The 21,903-nt window shown below is 36.2% G+C and overlaps 1 long non-coding RNA gene across 2 annotated transcripts; it reads right to left on the bottom strand.

The window, feature by feature from the left end:
* Window positions 1-10,072: 10,072 nt before the first annotated feature.
* On the bottom strand, window positions 10,073-20,939 carry LOC111818606. Of its 2 annotated transcripts, XR_002822558.1 has the most exons (4): window positions 20,877-20,939; window positions 18,754-18,887; window positions 14,211-14,305; window positions 10,073-10,343 (listed from the first exon to the last, which is right to left on the bottom strand). It is a non-coding gene; the product is annotated as an uncharacterized LOC111818606 (long non-coding RNA). The 2 variants fall into 2 exon arrangements; XR_002822557.1 differs by lacking the exon at window positions 10,073-10,343 and having other exon boundaries at window positions 13,975-14,305.
* Between the last annotated feature and the right edge of the window lie 964 nt (window positions 20,940-21,903).

Here is a 21,903-nt window from a genome sequence, read left to right as displayed (position 1 = left end):
CAGTTTTCCTTTTCTATTAGTGATAATTATAACTGCCCTAGTATTCTTGAATCCTGAAATGTTTAACCTGCTTTCACTTTGTGTTACATTTTTCTCTTGAAACCTTTATGTAAATGCATGAAAATATATGTAAAGTGACCATCCCAAGCCTTAGAGAAATGACTCCTTGAGTCTGAAACCCTACCCCACAAAAGACTGTAGTTATAAGCATGACTGGTTCCATTCTGTAGGAAATGGAGGCCCAGCAATGTTAGACAACAAGTTTAGGGGACCCATGCTCATAGCTGTAGTTTCTGCTGAAATACGATCTGCTGCATAAAATCTTGAGAGCACATGGAGAGACTTCAGCATTCTCTCCACTTTTTTATTATTATTATTATAACTATTTCACAATGTTGAAAAGTTTGCATTGTTTCTCTTATCTAGTGAATTCACATATGCTTGAATTTCAAGGATTATTTTAACATTAATTGAACCATATGATCACATATGTATTATCTGTACGACAGTGTTAAAAAAAATTGCTTCAGGGTTAGTGTCCACATTATTCCATTCTTCTCCATTTACAGGTCATTATTTACAGAGTACTCAAATTTTTTAAAAAGTATTATAAATTTCCTAGGCAAATCCTCCAATGATTTTCCTCCACTATTCAAAGAAAATCCAAACTCCTTACTTTGCTTTATGATACTCTGTATGACTTGATTATAGGTAGCTAAGTTAGGTAGAAATATTATAGTCAGACAGGGCTGGGCTCTCCAGTGGTCATTGCTGAAGATAACTGGCTGGAGGCCTATTCACTGGTGGCTGGACTTCAAGAAAAACAACTGCTCACCCACATGCTTCCTTTAGAGATGAACAACAGTGACTGATATTCTAAGTAGGGAACAGTCACATTGGGGTGGAGGACCAAACCTCCTTACCACCCCTTCCAGAAAAGTCCTTGTCTGCTCAATTGCACATGCTATGTGACTTATTTCCCCATTTGATCCCCATTTAATCAATATTACCCACGTGATTTTACTCATTGTATACTTACTGGTTAACCAACATTTTGTCCCATCTCACCTCCTATGATTTGCCATTGGACCAATATTATCTAAATGACTATGTCTGTAATCTTATTGTTTGATTATAGTTCTGTCCCATCCTTAAACTCAACCTCACTTCCTGGCTTTGTCCAATAAACACCCTTGAGAAGTGCAGTTGGCAAGTAGCCTACTTTCTGGGCCTCTTTCTGTCCTCCTTAGACAGAAACATTCTTTTTCTCAATAAGTACTTCCTCTTGTTCACCTCTGTTGCTCTTAGAATTCATTCTTGGGTTTTAGGGAACATGAACTTGGTATTTCAGATGTCTAGCAGGTTGAGAGTTTCTTTCCCCCATGTCTACCTAATCCAGATCTGCTTTTCCGGCCTGCTTTTTCACTTCCCTTCCTTGTACCCTGATCCCAATTTCCATCGAAAGCTCCATGAAAGAAAGCTCCCCAGTTGAAGTGTTTCTTTCCAATACCTCTAACAGTACCTTAGGAAACAGATTAGTATTTGTGCAAATTTCTGGATGCACACATTGGTGTTCAGTATGCTATCCTATGTTTTGAGAATTTAGGGAAAGAAAAAATAACAATGATATAGGCAGATCTCATAAATAAACAACGTGGGATATCAAGGAAATGCCAAATCATGGCAGGTGACACTGACTGGACAGATCTTTCTCAGGCAGTTAGATAAAAAGGGGTAGGAAATGTGGGTCTTGCCACATTCCTAGTAAAAGATATGCTAAAGAAAGATTCTGCCATAGCCATGATGCAAACACTGCTTTAATTCCTCAAAATAGCACATTAGTCATATTGAATTAAAATTGCTAATTTGAATGTGTTTTTATACTTTCATTTGAATTCCATTTGAATTTTAATTACATTAGATCATAATTGTGCATTTTATAAAAATTTATGCATTTATACAAATCATATATTTTATGGAATTTTATATTTTAAATAAATTATGATTTATAAATTTTGATGTATAAATTACCTAACTGCAATGTGCCTCCACATGATTTTTATGATATAAAGTAACATCATCTACAAATAAACAGATCCATGTATTACTTCTGAGAAATATTGTCTTAGTCCATGCTGTCTCTCACTTTATGCCTGTATAATATCATTTGAAGTCAATTCATTTTAATTAATCATTAAATATCAATTGTGATTGAAGTATATGCACGTAAATATATTGTTTGACAAGAAGCCCTTTTGGGTCTTAAAGATTTAAACCTTTAACTTTAAACAATCCTAGTAATTTATAATAAACATCTCAGGAGGCCAGAAGTTTTTACAGTGGATTAAATCAGCAGTTCTCAAAGAACAGTGCGCACATTTCTCAGGACCCCTAGAAATGAAGTTAGTAAGTCTTAGGCTCAACAGAGGCCTCAGCAACAGGAGCTGTATGAGTGGGGTCAGGTGTGTGTCATAGCCTCGGGGGATTCTGATACTGCCTCATTGTGTTGAGATCCATGGATTAGATAATGACTCACTACATCGCACAATGACACAATAACAAAATAGCTTTCCCCTCAATAGTTTAGTTTATAATTAAGTTTTTGTTGTAATGTATAAAATAACATTATCTTCAATATATATCTTGTCCTCTGCCTCTTCTTCCCCCTCTTTCTCTCCCTCCTCCTCCTTCTGATTTTTCTTTCTTTTGGGCCTTAAAGGTCAATGTCAGCCAAGCAATCACAATACCTCTGGGATAAAGAGGCTGTGTTTACAAGATCTCAGATGAAGGAGTAAACTCAATTATCTACTTCAATTAAACATTTAAACAGAACATAAAGCCACTCATTCTAACTGTTTGCCTCTGCCCAAAGCTGAGGAGAGTAAGCACAAAATTCCAAGCAATTTTCAAGCTGAGGTCTGCAAAGTAACCCAAAAGCTATTGTGGGATTTGGGAATACACATATGAATCTCATGTTCTGACTGCCCTACTGTCATTGTTTTTACTGATTTTGGCCTCTGGAATTCTGAAGTCTGCGATTTACATACAACAGATATCATTAAAGCCAGGAAAGTTCCAAAGGGAATGATTTGCACTGAACTTATAAATTTATTTGTCTTGCATTAGTCTGTGGAAGAAATGAAAAGCAATTTTCCTAAGAAAGACCAGAGAAGGGCCAACTATTTTTCTTAAAAATGCCATTTAAAATAATAAATTGTTTCCCTATAAACACATTTCCTCATTGGCCCCTGAGCCTGTTCTTGTATTGTCTAAACCAACAGGAGTGTCTTTTCTCTAAAGAAAGAGGCCATGTGACCCAACAAACACTTCAGGAGGCCAAAACAATGGGTCATATGTCTCCGAGTTTGGGTCTTTCAGCCACAGGGGGCTTGGCAACAAGGAAGGAATTTCACATCAGGTGTCCTGACAAGATTATCAGCTGGGAGAGAAAAGTGGCTCCTGTTGAGCCCAGAGTCACAACACAGCTAGGGATCTGGAACAGCCTCTCTAAGGAGGCCACATGTGTTAAGTCAATGCAGAAAGAAGGAATGAGAAGAAAGAAAAGCAAGATCCAAATGAAAATGCAACATTTCTGTGTAGAACACTCATTATGTGAGATGAGATTGACAGGTCCTAACCTGCTTAACTTCAGAAGAAGCCCTTTGTCCTCTGACTCTAAGGAGAATTTATGAATACAACTATTAGAAGCAAGCCTCACACTTTTCTGAGCTGGCAGTAGTTGAAGAATTGTGTTTACTTATTTATTGAAACTGTGGTTAATGTGTTTATCCTTGCTAGGGTCTTACCTTTCCCCATTTCTTGAACCTGTTATCCAAGAGCTATAAACTCATTTCAGAATTCATGAATTCAAAACCTCTTATAAATTCCAAAGGTTTTCTTTGAGCCAAAATCTATAAGAGGTTCAATAGTGGCAGAAAACTTACGCTCTTTTCTAAGAAAAAATAACTTATAGTCATCAAAGTAATTATTGTTTGTATTTGCAGTAGATGAGACACAGATCAAGGACAACATCTTAAGAAGTAAAAACAAAACAGCCAGACATGACATAAGGAGCCAACATGTTGAGTGCACATTTTCAAGTGTATATATATATATATATATATATATATATATATATATATTAGTAATTTCTGCCTTTTTATGATCCAAACGTAAGCTTAACAAAGAATTTTTCTAAACATCTTAAAACCTAAAGATTTGTCCTTGATAGTTATTTTTAAGAATAAACCTATAGCAAACCCCCAAAGAAACTTGAAAATATGGACATGGACAAATAGAGGCTACATGACTCCCAGAAAAGACCTGTGTTAGGTTTGGGGACTAGGTGGTTCTGACCTCAAATATTAAGAGAAAATAGATAATATTAATTTGGTGTAAGCAATGATTAATTGCAAGGGAAAAATGGCTACCTTCATGAAAAAAAGAAAAAAAATAACAGCATAGATATATTTCCATGACATAAAAATATGCACACCTTTTAGATGGAGATCTTATGAGTTAGGGTTTCATATACTTTTACCTCAAATTCTTATTTTTATTATCCACTTCTCTATAACCATCACAACATGCACGCACGCACGCACACACACACACACACCCTACATCAGAAATTATCATGTATCATCATTCTGTTTCTAAAATACTGTTTCTTGCACTGGAATATCTGTCAGCTGTTAGCTTTTCTTTTCCACAGCTGCTTTCTATTTGTGATAAGCATATTCCCCCAATCATTTTTTTTTAAGAAAATGCCATCAAACAAACATTTGGCCGAATTAATCTTCCATCTGTAAAACACAGTTTACTTGGGTTATCAGCAGGGGATGTGTCCCCTTTGAATTTGTTTTCTGGAGAATGGGAATTTCTTCCAGTAAATTAATTTGCAAACATACAGCAATTCCTGGATGAATAGAAATTCTCTTGGCATTTGGAGGTATAGCTCTGTGGGTATCTGGGCTTTGGCACTCTCTGAAGTCCTTAGATTATCTGCCAGACCCATTCCTATAACGCTGCAAGAAAACAGATGTGACAGGTCCACAGCTCGAAACACATACAGATCAACCATCTAGATTTTAGCTCTACTATTCAACAGTTAGATGATTTCTATAAACCCATCTTCTGGGAACCTCTTGAAGATATAGCCATTCAGGTCTTTTTTTAATTTAAACTTGATAATATTATGCTTACATCTTTTCCATTCCTTGCTCTAGAAAGTTCTACTACATGAAAACAAAACTTTTTGAGGCTTAACAATACACAATACTCCATTTGTCCAATTCTGGAAATTCTTCAAAACAGAAATACAAACTAGGAAATGTTCCACTATCGTATCGTGTTGCTTTGAATATGCTGGAACAAAATGTGAAAGGGCTTCCTGCAATCAAGTGATAAGTTTAAATGGGTAAGTTAAGGCTTCCATTTATAAATTTAAAAAAAATTAGTTTCAGAATTTGGATTTGTGTTTTTTAATTATATTCTTAGAGTTTAATATAAAAACAGAATTCAAATAAAAGGACAAAATAAGGCATATTCCACAAAAATACAGCAAAAGGTGATGGAAATATATCAGAAAACATCACAACACAAAGGCGTAAATATTCTCATTCACAGTATTTCCAAGCAGTTGGCAGTATTATGGATTCCTTGACCACCAATTGTCCCAGCAATTTCATGTTAGTCTAAGTAGACATGCAATGATAAAGACTCAAAAAGAACAATCTTTAATTTACATTAAAAGATTGAAAATAAGTAGTATGGCTCCTGTTTCATAAATCTGATTTTACAAACAATGTTTTCCTATACTCAGCCTGGTGTACCGATCATTCTGGTCCTCAGCATCATCATGTGTGAGAGGAAGAGGTCAGAAACAAGTAAACTTCATGCTTTAAATTTATGGTTCAAGGCTACTCTACAATATTTGATTCTTATTTTACCTTCTTTTGAGATGTCCTCTTAAAATTCTAAACTAAAATTTGACTCCTGATTTGTTGTTTTATTTTTCCCCAGGTAAAAGTGCATGTGTCTTAATTGAATATCCAATTTCTACAGAAATTTTACTGAATATTTTCAGTTTTTTCATATTTTACTGAAACATTCATTCTAAGGGTCTTTCAGAGCATGGGAAGAGGCTATCCTTGGGCACAGACAAAGAAGGCTCCTAGAGGGAAGGAAAAGAGGCAGACACTCTGGCATAATCAGAATAAGTGGAAGAGCAGGAGAGGCACACTGAATACAGAAAGGCCCCTCACAGCACACTGAAAATTTGCTTTCCCCATTAGCTAAACAACAGATAGAGATTTTTCAGGCAGGAGGGAAAAGAATTGCAGAGAAAAGAAATAGTTTTTCCTGGTTTTCCATCTGCTGGACTCTGGCTCACAGGGAAGAAAAATCATTTGAAGGAAAATATTAGGTCCAAAGTAGAAGTAGTATTGATTGTACCCCTGCCCATTTCCTACTTGTAATTTTCTGTATGCCTTACGAATATGTGTACTCTTGCTTCTTTTCATAGCTTATAAAAAAGCATCAGGGAACTTGGAATTAGAACTGGGCAGCTAGTTCATCTCTTACAAAGTTGGCTCTTACAAAGTCTTGGGTGCCTGTAAAAGATGAAGTGGTAGCAGCAACCACTGACCACACTCACTTGTTGGTTCTAACATAATGTTATTCCAAATCATTTCCATGGGGTAAAAGAAACCAAAGATGGGCATAAATATGATCAGCAGCTCCTTAGTAGTCAGAGCTCTACAATTTTTAAAACTCTCTTCCTTATAAGAGAGGAACTACTTAGATTCTTTTTAGAAGAAAATAAAATCACAAATGGGTTTATTACACAAAAGTAATAGCTAATAATTTTTTTATTCTTTAAACTGTGTTTATGTGATGTATCAATGTATTTCTACCGTTCTTTTATCAAAAGATCTTACACTTTTCTTAATCATTACCAACATTTGTGCAATGGCAGTTAAATTTGCCATTGTATAATGTGAACACACAAAGACAGCAACTTCAGTAAGTTATTAAATATATTGTATCTCAATTTTCTTATGTCTGGCAATAGAATCCTGGTTCTAATGGGCAGATGAGTGCTACGTATATGTTGTCTACTTCAGTGGCAACTTATTGCACGACACTTACTTAAAATTAAAATTAAATATACAATAAAATATATATAATATGCAATAAAAATTAAATATACAATAAATAAATTGATTTCTGTTGTCTTAGTCACATTTCATTTGTTTAGGAGTGCCATGCGGTTGCTGGGTTTCATCACACAAACACAGACACGGGACACTTGTGTCACTGCAGAGAGTACCACTAGACAGCACTACTCGATGCAGTTTGAGTTTCTATGCATAACACTGCTTGGACAGGTTTTTAAACAATGTCCTCCAGAAAGCTATAAAATATTTTGCAGAAAATAGGTGATTGTACATTGTGCCAAACAAAAATAATACGACTTATTTTAAAGGTAGGCGTTTTTCAGGAAAATGGTCTCATATAGTGGCATCCTTTCACTAATTTTCATGGGTTGAATTTTTTAATATGTCTATAATCTAGTGCAGATGTATATAGCCTTTTTCACTAAGGAACAACTTGTTTTTAACAGATTATACCATCTCTATGGCATTTGGAACAAGCATATTTAAATTTTCTGATGATTTTTACTCCAATATTTTATTTTACAACCATAGCAGAAAAAATGAAAATGTTAATTCCAAAAACTGTAAAGACCTCATAATTGTAATTCAGCTGGGGCAATAAGGATCCCATCATATGTGCAAGAGACACCCTGTGATCTATAAACCACTCGACCTACTTGGTGATTGTTTGGATTAAAGTGAGAGATTTTGGCTCCCTGTTCTCTCAAAATAAAACACTGGATCAATGATAGGATAATCAAGAATATAGACACAAAGCATCACTGCTTCATAGAAATTTTATATACCTCTGGCAGAATTTATGAAATCTCTACCCCACCCAACCAGAGAACAGATGGCTTTCTTACAAAGGCTCTATGACACTCAAGTTTAATTGTGAGCTCATTGGCTCAGGAGCTGAATAGGTAAGTAGTAAAGCATAATTTGTGTGTACCTGAGTGGCTCATGGAAGCCTGACCTTGCAGTCTACATACAATACCTGGATCCTCCCTTTTTGGCTCACTGGCTACACGAAGTCAGCACATATTACAGCTTGTGTCTAGGTGTTCCCCCAAAGTCTTAGGCCCTAACATTTGGGGGTTTTCACAGGAGGGTGATTCTAGGGTGTGATACTGGGATTATGAGTGTGTGGTACAGGGTGACTGAAACCGCTACAAATCATAAGCCAAATTAAAACCTTCACAGTACAGTGATATACGCATATTCATGTTTATAACAGCACTGTTTGTATAGCGAAATCTTGGAAACAACTGAAATGTACATCAACTGAGGAACAGATAAAGAAGGTTTTTCTTATACAATGTGGTACTACTCAGCCATAAAGAATGATAAAAACGAGTCATTTCTAGGTAAATGCATGCATCTTGAGAACATATTCTTAAGTGAAGTAAGTCAAACTCAGATGTGTAAATATTTCATCATTTCTCTAGTGTGAGAAACTGAAAGTATAAATAAGAACTAAAATATATAATAGATTTGCAAAACAGGAAGAAATTTTTTAAAAGGAAAGGAAAGTGGGAGAGGAAGAAAGAAGCAAAAAGAAAAAAAAATGAAATAAAAAGAATTAAATTTAATCAAATCTCTGGAAATAAGAAGGGAAAGAGAGGTTGAGGGGGAGGGGAAGGGAATGGGGGGAAAAAAGAGGAACTAAGACATACCATGTATAGGCACAATTTCCTTATGATGAAAGTGATCATTATGTATATCTAAATTATAACAGTAAACTTAATGAAGAAAAAAAAAAGAAAATTTCCTTGTTTAACATGGTGTTGGTATTTTCCTCAAGCAGTGAGAAAGTAGCTAGGACAGCACCATGTTCTACCGAGCTCCTCCACCATGATGTACTGACTTGAAGCCGGCTGACCATGGACTGAATTCTCAGAAACCAATAGCCAGATTAAGCCTTTTGTCCATTATGTTGTGAGTAATGTATATGCTGTACCAGCAATGGCAAGACCTGACCAATTCAGGCCTTGATTCTTCATTCCTAGTGGCACTGGGCTCATTCATATTCTCAGAAGCTCTTCCTGATTTGCTATTTTCCTTACAACATCTGAATTTGGGAATGTAAAATATGCTCTACTGAAGATCTACTCATAGCCTCTGATGTCTTCTGACCACAGAAGGCTATAGGCCCAGTGGTCACTTATTTTTTCCCCCAGTGGTCATTTTAAATATTAAACAAAGGCCTTATTAGTATAAACTCACCTATTCTTTGTTGATATAATTCTCTCAATAACTTAGTATCTAAATCATTCACTTGCAGACAAATCCACGTAGTAGTAACCATCAACAAAGTTATCTTCTAAACTCTATTCTCCATGTATGGTGATTACCTCAAGGGTATATGAAACAATTAAGGGGTCAACAACATTCTGTCAATCTGATCTTCTCCCTCAGTCACTTGCCTCAGCTGATGTATTTTGTCTAATCTTTGTCATTTAAAGTTTTTTTTTATTTAATCTCCCACAAGTAATAGGTTTTCCAAATTTCCAAGCCCCTAAATGCCTAAATGCTTTTTTATGTTTTCATGTTTGCTTGCAACCTAGATAATTTCCCCCTGCCCTTTCTTCCAGTATCATCTCAATCTGACAAGTAGTTGCAAGTATTTATTACCATAATTCTGTTTTCCAGTCTCTTCCTTTATGGCTGAGAATACATACAGTCTATCTTCCAAGATGCAATAGATAAGATTATTAAAATATTTTATATAACATGAGCCACAATTGTTTCAGTTCCCTCGTCATTTTCTCTACTGCTTATCATTTAATTGTACAACAAGGGGCAAACATTTCATGTCATTGTTGGAACACCACCTTGAATTTAGAGCCAAAAAAATAACCAGTCAGGACTTTATTAAATTCACAGAAACATTTCTAGGAATCTCAGGAAGGAACAGGTTTGATATAACATTGGATTGCAGGGGAAATGAAGACTGAAAGGCCATTTGCAGTGAAGTCTTAGGGCACCTGAAAACTTGACACTGCCAGTGACTTCTTGGTAGACTGAGCTGGAACCAAATCCCAGAGCCCACCTTTGTTTGCGGATCTGCTCTCCACTGAGACATGCATCCTCCCTTCAGTGCTCTTACTGAGGGTTACAGATGGATCACAATGCATAGGTTCTTGTGGGTGCTGGCATTGCCACTTAACACTGTAGTTCTGTCTTTTCTCAATTGTGGAAGAAAAAACACTACATATGAGATACAGGTTCTGAACAAAATTTTAGGGGTGCAATATAGCATTACTGACTATAGGTACAATGTATTACTGACTACAGGTACAATGTATAGAAAATCTGTGGAATTTACATATTTCATAATGCTCATTGATAAATAACATGCATTTTCTCTCCCTGCCACCATCTTGTAACTAACATTACATGATTTAAATCTATAAATTTGACTACTTTAGATACCTTAGTCTTGCTGCCAACTCTCTGTGACTGGCTTAATTCATATACTATAATGTCCTCAAGGTTCATGCATGTTATCACATGTTGCATAATTCCATTTGATTTGAAGGCTGAAAATATTGTATTATATATGCAAACGAGTGTGCTTGAAGGCTCTGATGAGACAACCATTAGGTCCTTGGCTCAGCAAAGTATATAATCTCTCTCTCTCTCTCTCTCTCTCTCTCTCTCTCTCTCTCTCTCTAAATTGTTAGTGAACATTTCAGTTGATCCCACATCCTGATTGTTATAAATAGACTTACATTGAATTGGGAGTAAAAATATGACTTTGAGAACCAGATTTAAGCTCCTCTAGATAAATACTCATAAATAATGGATGTCTTAGTATTTAGATGGGAATACAACTTCATCTTTTAAATCTTTCTCCTCCTTCTTTCTAAAGAGAGAGCTATGATTTAGCTGCCCCTTGGTTCCAGATCCTCAGTGTTTCACAGAGAATTAACTATGAGTAAAAGATAACAGAGGTTCTCATATTAAAAAGTATTTTCAAATGCCAGACAATAATATTCCATGCAGAATGGCCTATAATATTTGCCTCCTCATATCCTGGGAAGGTAACAGAATATCTTTATTTTATTGCTGTCAGCATGATGGAGACTTAGATGCTATAGTTAAAAATTCAATTGAATTTAAATCCAAGTATCCTTGGACTATCTCTTACTGCACAAAGCTATATATTTTTCTACCTATTAGAAGGAGGAAAAATGAAGCACCAGAGTCATTTTATAGGCATCCAGAATTTTACTAGGGAAATAAAAAGACATGGAATGAACAATCAAACATCACTGAAAGATGACTAATGATATTTGACAACCTTCCAGAAGACAGCAGAGATGTTCTCCAAGACAGAAACAAAAATGAGCAAATAGACATGCTGATCTGCCACAATAGCAGAATAAGCGTCTCGGGAATACATCTGAATTAACACATAATTGTTATTTTCTGGTGTTTTTTTCCCTAGAAATAAATATGTGAGAGAGCTTTTGTTATTTATTTCTGCTTTTAAAAAACACAATAATTTTTCTTCTTCAAAATGCAAACCAACGAATTTTTAAGCATGAAAATTAGAACAAGAAGGAAAGCATATAAAAGATTCCAAAGAATGAAAGGCGCAGTGGAAACAAATGCGGTTTTCCCTTTTCCTCATCAGCGAGCAGAGAGACACTCAATGAAATTAGTGAGCAGTAAATTTAGATTTAATAATAGGCAATACTTCATTAACTGGGTGTATGGAATTCTCTGCAGAGAGAGGTCACAGGACAAGAACGGTGACTGAATTTTTAAAAGGTCTGGATCATTTTGTATCCGTTAATAATTTCCCGAGTTTGGCAAGCAAAGATGATGAGAAAGGTAATCTGATCACTTGCATCAGGGTGCAAACTAGTCATTTCAGTCAGCATAGAAGAGCAGCTCCACTGTTTTATAGAGGGCCTAACAGCTGAAGGAATGTGTCATGTGCATTTATCTGCCTCTGAATCATGGTAGTGTAAGTCATGACTGGTGAGACAATTCTAGGTCTGATGAGGCAGTATTCAGACGATAACAGCATATTACTGGCGTCCACAAACTTGGAACTCACCTGTAAATAATGCAAAATGTACATTTGTTAGACCATCTAAAAATTACTGGATCTTTTAAATTAATTTAATGAGAAATGAATAGCAATGAGACAGTTTCAAAACCGATTAGTAGGACAGTTTCAATAATAATACATTTCATATTGTTGTCTTCGTAGTAGTTACTCATAGTACAAGATGCAGACATGATATCCTGTCCAAACACTATTAGTACAAATCTTTCTTTTCATTGAATTAAGAGAAAGTAGCCATATATCTATCCTAACTATTTTGTATATAAATACACAAAATGGTCCTTCATTTGTATCCCTTTTTTTGTTTAATTTTGTCAGAGATGGGTATTCTATTGCCATTTAAATATTGTAGATGCGTGAAATCAGCAAAATAATCCAATATAGTCCAGTAGTCCATAATAGTAGTGGGTTTTCCATAAGACTGGCAATGTCAGAAGTTGTTGCCTTGAGCCTTTTATATCTCAGCATATTAATATGGCTTTACTTTTGTACCTCATTTTTATACTTTTCTGCTTTTTGTTCATCAACTTTTTTCCATAGTACTGAAGAGAGTGAAGGAGTGACAGCTAGAAAATGTGTACACGTCACTCAGCCCAATTCTCAGAGATACAATTAGTCTTTTCTGTCTGCATCAACATCCCTGGGAATGGGCTTGGAACAACAGCCTCTTCAGAAACCCCTTAGGACAGTGCAAAACAGACAGACAGGTGAAATTATTTCCTGAGTGTCTCCTGTGCATGGCAACCACTAAGAGCTGCCAAGATGAGGAAAGCACCGCATACCTTAGCCTCACAGGGCAGACTGTGTAGAAGAAAAGATAGGTATTTTTACATCCCGAAAGTGCCAAATTTCTTTTATGGTAGTCCGGGAGAAATGACTGAATAATTTAGTTGCTAACCTTAACCTCTCTGTGTCAGGGAGAAGGATAATTACTGTCATCATCCTGTCTCTGCAAAATGTCAGTGTCTCACATGAAGCACTAAGAATATATTATCCTTAGGTTGATTCCATATCTTGGTTATTGTGAATAATGCTGTAGTGAGCATGGGAGGTTGATAGGTCTTTAAAAATACTGATTTTATTTCCTTATAATATAAACTCAGAAATAAGATAGCTGGGCCACAGGAAGAAAGAAAGAAAATGTACACACAATGGAATATCATTCAACCATAAAAAGGAGAAAATCCTGTTGAGACAATATGAATGTATTTTGAATGTATTATACAGATTGAAATAAGTTAGACACAGAAAAATAAGTACTATATAATCTCACTTGTAGTATATAAAATATTTGAACTCAAAGCAGTAGAGAACAGAGTGTGGTTAGCAAGGTCTAGGATGGGGGCAATGGAGAAATTTTGGCCAATAGGTACAAACTTTAAATTGTAACATGATGTGGGGGATCTAATGAGTAACGTAAGGATTATAATTAATAACGCTATACTGTGTACTGATCTATGCTAGCCTACCAGATCATAGATGTCCTTACCATGCCCACAGACACACATGTAATAGTAACTACGAGAAGCGGTGAATATGTAAACTAATTTGTGGTGATCATTTCAATAAAGTATAAATATGGTGGATTAGCACAATATATACCTTAAATGTATACAGTTTTTACCTCTCAATAAAAGTGGTGGGAAATAACAAAAGAAAAGGAAATTCTTTCATTTATAAATGTTTTTATTCAGAACATTTGCAGAAGTGGGCACATCAACTTGTATTGATAACCACATGCTGTGCAGAAAACAGTGAGATAGTATGCTTATGTCACATAAGTACAAAGTGTTTGTTTAGATTGCTTTTTGGCTTCTGGGAATTTCTCTTCCAGGGGACTGGCCTTTGAAGAAACCTGTATTCATGGACAAATAATAATAAAAAAGTTCAAAGAAAACAACTACAAAAAAATCCACTTTATGTAAGTTCATATCAGAGCCAGTGTGTTGATCTCCCCATATTTGTACCTGGCTACCTCTTGATGAAGTGATTTCCGGATTTGGGCCCATAATTCCAGAAGGCCCATCCTGTGTTTTCAGGGCCCCTTATGTTCCTTGCAAAACTAAAGCCAAAATAATTAAAGCTTAAATAATTAAAGCAAAAAAGAGAAATACTACATTCTCTGTACTGTTTCCTACAAAAGGAGCCATCAAGACCACAGCTGATGTCAGCGAGCACAGAGTCTAGCTGTTGTCCTATCAGAACTCCTGAACTCAATCTGTCTTCTACATACAAAATGTATTAGGCATAAATACTGAACAACGGTTGGAGCCACGTAAAGACTCTTTTATAGTGTAAGCAACACAGAGAAAGTAGAATTAACACATATTCACACTTGTCCCACACTCCTCAAACTACCAGCACCTCTGCTGCTGTTACAGGCTACTTGAAGCACTTCCCTGGCAGTTCCTTTATTACGGTGGTCTTTATTCCAATTTGCCTTTTTCAATTTCTCATTGGCCTGGGGTTTTTCTGTAACTTACACAGCTGATAAATGAATCCATTTATATTTGATAATGATTTCTATCAAGCTAATTGGTTAGTTCTTCCAGGGAACATGTTTAAAGTAAATGAGGTCACTGGCTGCACAGACTTGGGAGAATCTTATCAGAGATTTCACTGACTTTACTGGAAGAGGTAAGATACTTCCAACTAGAAGACTTGGCATGCTACCGGGGCATAGACCACATCAGTCTCCTGTTAGTCTTTACAGATAAGTACATAAATATTAAGAATGCTTTGTTAGAGCATTATAAACATTCTGTCATGAATTTTAGAAACAAATGATAAAATAAAATTTGAGCAGTTCTTAATAATCATCCAAATCTTTCTTCTTATAGACTGGGGGTGGTGGTGCATGCCTGTAATCCCACTGCTTGGGAGGCTGAAAATAGGAGCATTACTACAAGTCTGATCTGTGTAGTGAGACTCTGTAGTCCCTGTACTAAAATACATAAAAAACCTTTCTTCTTGAGAGAATGTAAAGAAAAGATTCTGCAATGAAATCATACCAACATCGTCATTTTTTCCATTTGTTCTTAATCTCTGCTGAGAGAGGGAAGGAAAAAATAAGTATCTGAAATCAAGTAACACTGGATATAATTTTTTAAAGTATTGGAACATTTCTTCAGTATGCTTAGTTTTCTCTGGCACTTTTGGAAACCTCTTTGCTGGTAGCTGAAAGATTTTGAAGGGAAAATGCATACAAAATTAGATAGTCATCAGGAAGGGAAATGTAGCATCAAAACGAAGTGTTTAAATAAAAAATAGAAATGAAAACAACAGAAGCCTTTGAAGAGATCACATAACTGGGTCGAGAATGTTCACAAAATAACCAGGGCATTGTAAAACTCATTGTGAGCTCGTCTTTTGCTTTGTGTTTAATGAAGATTTGGACGACGTGGAAACATAAAAGTGAGTGTTTTAAGACATTCAGCTTAGTACAATCAGTGGTCCATTTGTGTAAGACCTTCCCCACCACTGGAGAGCTTTAAAAGTTTAGATGGTGCATCAGAGAAGCACCTAGCTAGAAAGGTCACCTCCTGCCTTTCCATCCCTCTTTAATATTCACTGTTGTAACTTTCTATTTTAATTTAGGAACTGTTATTCAGCCAAAAGTTTTATTCTTTGGAAGTTTTACCCTAATTACTCTTACAAATTCATTTTAGTAGACACATAGATAGCATTTTGATATCATAGTAATTGGTTAAAAAATGAAAACTATTCCTTTTTCTACATGACACAAAAGAAGCCATTTTTAAAGAAAATTGGGGGAAAAAATAACCAGCACTAGTGTGCCCCAAGGACAGGGACACATGCGGCACACCCCACTGTGCTATTCATGCTAGGCACAATGTGCAGGTCAACAAGCCAAGCTGGTCACTGTTATTTTAACAGAGCCTAAAACTTATCCTTGTGTGTCATCCTCTTAATTAATAACTTGCTTATTCACCGAGCCATTTTAAATTAAGAGTTTAAAGGTGAAGGTATCTTATATTTTCAAAAGTAAAAAGCGTGAACAACTAATCCAAAAAGGGCAAGTCTATGTTTCCAAGAAAATTTACCAAAGAACAGCAATTTCATTTGCAGGCAGAGACACACAGGCATGCATAACAATGTGAATGCACACACATATACATGAGTATGTGAGCTGTTTTCCCAAAAACAAAGATCAAATACAAAGGTCTTAGGTTTCCCTTTGTCTTTGTCTTTCCAATAGTGTTTAAGGTTGCTAGCACAAGTTGTTCTCCACCCAATTAAGCTAATCAGAAAAGGTAGGAGGCCCCTAAGACACACTACTGTGAGTGCTCAGGGTCACTCACCTTCACGAGAGGGTGGGAAACAAAGGTCCACCTCCAACAGGAAGCAGTGCCTGAACCCCTGGTGGAGTTCTCTGAGCTACATAGGGTCTACACAGATCCCCAGTCAACCTGTAAAGTCAGGTTAGCAGGTCAGAGCCTCTTTCTTGCGGATTCTATTTCTGAATGTTTTTAAAGTCATGACTTACTTATTTTCTTCCAGGTTAGTCTAATAGTACACTGTAAGCTGCCTTGCATGCTGTTTCCAGTGAGAACATTCTGGTGGAGGGGCATGGGACTACGAGGACATTCTCTTGGGCCTAGAACTTAGCAGACTTGCCTCGTATCTCTCCCAAATTGCCTTCATTCTGAGCCCTATCTCTATTTTAAAATGGGAATAACAGTAATTTCCAGTTGCTAATTTATGTCATTTACATATATGGCTAATAGATGGCAGCTAATATTCTATTTTTAAAAAGGTAGTTTATTTATTACTTGAAGTGTGTTAACATTTAAGAAAGAAGCTGATTTTTAAAAATCAATCTTCAGAGTGATAAATATCTTAGCAGCATAAAATTTTCTAGAGTAATTATCCCCAACATTATTTCTTTTAAAAGAGAAGCTCTCTAGAAAAAAGAAAGGACAAGAACTAAGTAACAAAGCTCAGCACAGATGATTTTAAACTACTAGATTTGTAGCCTAAAACTAGCCTAGATTGACTTTGTAAATAAGTTTTATTGGGACAATCAGGCCAATTCATTTGTGCGCTTCTATAAATGTTTTAACCATACAATGGAGGCCAGTACTTGGAATAAAGTCCATTAAGCCTACAAGGCTTTATTTTCTTCCTACCTGGCCTTGTAAAAAAAAGTTGACTAAGTTCTGATTTAGTATATTTAAATAGAGCTGGAGAGATAGCTCAGTAGAATAAGTGCTTACTTGGCAAGCACAAGGTCTTGAGTTCAATCTCCAGTACCGCAAAAAAAAGTATATTAAAATAAAATATGCATATGGTTATAGAAAAAAAAAAACCTTCCCCTTTGTCCACATTCTTTGGTCTATTGTAGGATCAAGACCCAAAGAAACACTTCAGTGAGTAGACTGGAAAGTGGAGTTCTCCACAAGTGCCTAGGACAAAGGTTTTGCAGCAAAATCATAAGGTAGGAAGAAAGAAGAAAAAAGAATAGTTACTATAAAATATAGAGACTAAGTTTTTTCCTTGGGAAAAACTACTCCAACAGGGGCCAGGACTGGGGCTAGGACACTAAAGACATTGATTTTAAGCACGAAATTTAAGAAAGCACCAAAAATAGGAATCAAGATAAATAATGTTTTATATACCTTTAAATCAAAACGAATACATATGTATGGAGGATGAAACAAAGTACCCTAATTTTTAAACAATGACAAAATCAGTGTCACTAATTCTGTTTGTTTAGTTTAGTTGTTTAATTTAGTTTAGGCTGTGACGTAGCACTGTGTGGCACTGACCCAGATGATCCGCTTATAGCTAGCTAGTCATGTGCTGGGACTCAGGAGCATGAAAGGATGAGAAATAACAAACCAGAGCAACTGTGATGTAAAGCTATAGATATTGTAGCCAGCACAACTCCTGACTCAGTCTAAGTCCCCCCTTGTTTTCCTCCCCTGCATCCTTGTGAACTGTAGTCAGCGTGGGTACACTGCAGCTGCCCTAGGGATGCAACTCTCAGCTACTTCGTAGGTCATAGTCATCCTTACAGTCCTGCTCACTTAGAAATTAAAATGAACAGTCTGGTTAAAACAAATAATTTCAGGGCAAAAGCTCTTGCTTGGCAATTTGCCCCTCCTGAACACTGGAAGACTGCAATACAAAAGAGTGCCCTTTTTGATTCCTCTGCCTTGGGATTCTGAGAACATCTAGCCCCTCAAACCCATCCCAGCTTGCTCCTCTGTTCTCACCCTTAGAAGCAGTTGATGGGAAGTATGAGGAGGGCTGTAAATGCCTTACCAATACCATTAAATACAAACTTTGTGCAGCAGTAGCCTTGAAAGCTAAATGGGAGATTTGCAAGCACTTGTGCAGGCTCTTGGATAACCATTACTCAGCATCTCTAGTAAAGTCTTGTGACCCAGATAGCCACTAGGAATCAATTTATAACTTCTCTTTAGTCTCTAAGGATCCAGAATTTATTTCTAGGTATTGTAGTTGGAATCTTTTTATTTCTCTGACCAGCGCCATTTTATCAGGAACCAGGGAAATCCTGTCCATTCTTTCTTCTCTTTTGGTCCATGAAAAATGGCATCTCACTCCTTACCTAGACAGACTCCAGGAAAATCAGGGATCCAGCAAAGCCACTTCTTTTTCTGCAGGCACAGGAGAGACACAGGAAAACAATCAAAATGCTGTGAGATATTCCTATGGGAGTCTCTTCTTGGGCTTGGGAGGTAGAAACAAGAATGACTTTATACAAAGAAGTCTGTACTCAACTTTGTTTCTTTTTCCAGTCAGAATATTTTAATATCTTGGACCTATTGGAGTAATCTGAGAATCATACAGGTTCTCCATGAATCAATTTGTAAACTCTGTCTGGAAGGTAAGCCTTATACTACAAACACCAGCATAGAAAAAAATTCTACTGTAATACTTTCTTTTACCATGTCATAAATAAATTCCAGAAAATTCAGCCCCTATCTAAGCTTGATAACTTCAAGTTGAAGAATTTAAAGTCATAAAGGAATACAATAGAATTTTCCTAAAACCCAAATACACAAAAGTTACTTTTCTATTGCACTTATTTATATGAATTGTGGTTTAAAAGACATATCCTGAAGCAATTAAACTATTTCTAGAGGTTCAGAGAGAGGAAAATGTGCTCATTTGGTGATGTTCCATGAGACTAATTACCTGGAGAATTGATGTCATAACACAATGACAGCAGGCCATGCTCAATATATTCCACTTTCAGTGTAGTTGGAGAAACCAGAGCTGTAGATTCTGCTCATTTTTCAGCTTAAGGAATTAAATTTTTCCTCAGTTGGTAACATTAATGATCAGAGTATTTTTGCCAAATTTTGGAATTTAATCTCCCATCTGGATCTTTTGGAGGTGCTTTTTGAGTTCTTTAAATCTTAATTCCTAACTGCATCTTCAAACAGCAGATGCTAAATATGTACAGAACAAATACAAGCTTTCACCTTCCCTCACAATTCTAACAGTCCCACTTGCATTTGTTAACGCCACCTCCATGCCTTCTAGACCTGCATTCTCCTTACACTTGCTTCCTACATCATTAGGCTGATAGTCCAGCCTGCTCAGAGCTGGCCCCCAAAAAATATGAAGTTGGCTTCACAGTCTCTCTACCTCAGAGAAAAACTATAAGAAAAAACGTATAGGATTTGTATTTTTTTGTATAATGTTTTCCGAGTAAAATGCTTTGGCATGATTTGAGTCCCTTTTGTGATGCAGAAAAGCTTTTGTGGGGGTTCTTATGTGAAGCATTGAAGGCTATTCCCTCCCTTTACTATTATTGTTGCTGCTGTTATTAGAGGAAATATTCAATGCTATGTGATAAGGGCAGAATCAAAGACATGAAAGTAATAGCAATACACTCTATAGAAATACATATGAATTTTTCTAGAACTGCTTCAATTCAATTCCTTCACACTACCTTGTACCCTAAACTAATGATCTCTACTCCTTTTTCTATTGAAGAAGTGGAGATATAGTAGCTAGTGTCCTATGTCGTGTTTTCTTTCATAGGTCTCTGATAGCACCCAGGGTTCACTAGACAACACCAGTTCCTGATTTATACCCATCCAGCTATCTGAAGCTGTGCCGAACACATAGCACATTGTGGTCCATCTTAGAGCAAGGTCCCAAGTGCTTAACCAGTACTTTAGGAATGTTCTGGAAGTTGTCATCATTTTGCAAACAAATTCAAATGTAAAAGCTGTAGTGCTTTTCTATCTTTCCTTAGCTAGACATATTTCTGATGGTAATGTATCCTAACATTTTGTTGCTAACATGAATCAATACCATATAGAATACAAAGTCAGTAATAGCTCTGTTTCAGAAAAAAATTCCACTCTCAATGTCTGGTGGCTTTGTTAAATTAAGAATCCTTATAAAACAACTATGTAGTTATCTCCAGCCCTTCTATCTTCACTCATTACTCAATACAACACTACATTCAGGCAGTTAGTAAAAGAACTCTCTGACTCCAAGGATCCCAAAAGTGCCTAAAGAGAAAAAAATATGAAATTGTCTATAGCCTCTCTACCTCAGACCCTAGTATCATTAATCTCTTTCCTCTACATTAAAAGGCTTTATAGACACAATCATACTGTACTTACCCATTTATCCTGTACTGCCTGGAAACTTGACTCAGTGGCTCTGCTCAGAAACCTCAAAATATCAGAAAAAAATATAAAAATATCAAACCTTCTAAAAATCCAGATGGTTGATGCCCTGCAGATTTAATATCCAACAGGTTTCTGGATTCTATCCAAATACTTTTAAATTATGGACAGTCATTCCTAACTCTTATTTCCAGGAATTCAGGAACATAATTCTTAGTGCCAATGAACTTCAAAACTGTGGTTCTGATAGCCTCTTTTTCCTTTCTGTACTCTATACTCTTTGGATAACTAAAAAAAGCATACGTCTTTTCAAAGTAATTTTTCTTCAAATTAGTATATTATTTAGAAAACATTTAAAGCCAAAAATGATCCTTTGACAGGAAAGCTATAAAAGAGGATTAAATCAACCCTTCATATCTTAGAATTTTCCCCTCAATTATCCCTGTGCCAGTTTCTGGTATATCCCAAAGAAATCAGTCTATGAAGGCAAAGATTCATGAGAGGATCTAGATGTGGACTGAAGAGTGTTTGGGCTTACCTGTGAAGTGTACAGCTTGCAAGGGCTGGATGATACAGGCAGAAAATTACTGTATTACATCAAGCTGTTAGCACAGAGGTTTAGTGCTAATCCAGGACTTGCTGAAATGTTTCATATAACCTTTAATTGCTAATCTTCCTGATACAGTGTTACTCCTTCCCCTTCTGCATCCAGGATGTATACACCAAACAAGTTTCATCCACAACTCATGGACTCCTGCTGACTGCTATGTTGTGTGTTAAGCCTGCTAAATTCTAATACTATAATTCCATAGTTGGCCCCACACTGTTATGTAAGAAACTGAAATGCCAGCCATCCAGGATTTACTAGGGCAGTAGTGCAAAAGGTTGCTTTAAGAAAAAAGAAAAGAAAGAAACAAAACATGTACCAAGCACAGATCTCTCAAATGACTAAAACGAGCTTCCTAGTTTTATTTGTACTGGTCTTGTCTTCATTACTTTTGTCATGGATTGGCCAAGCATG

The sequence above is a fragment of the Octodon degus genome, unplaced genomic scaffold (assembly GCF_000260255.1).
Source record: "Octodon degus isolate 3935 unplaced genomic scaffold, OctDeg1.0 scaffold00097, whole genome shotgun sequence".
NCBI classification, from domain to species: Eukaryota; Metazoa; Chordata; class Mammalia; order Rodentia; family Octodontidae; genus Octodon; species Octodon degus.
Note: the sequence above shows the minus strand (reverse complement) of the source record. Positions and strands in the feature narration are given on the sequence as shown.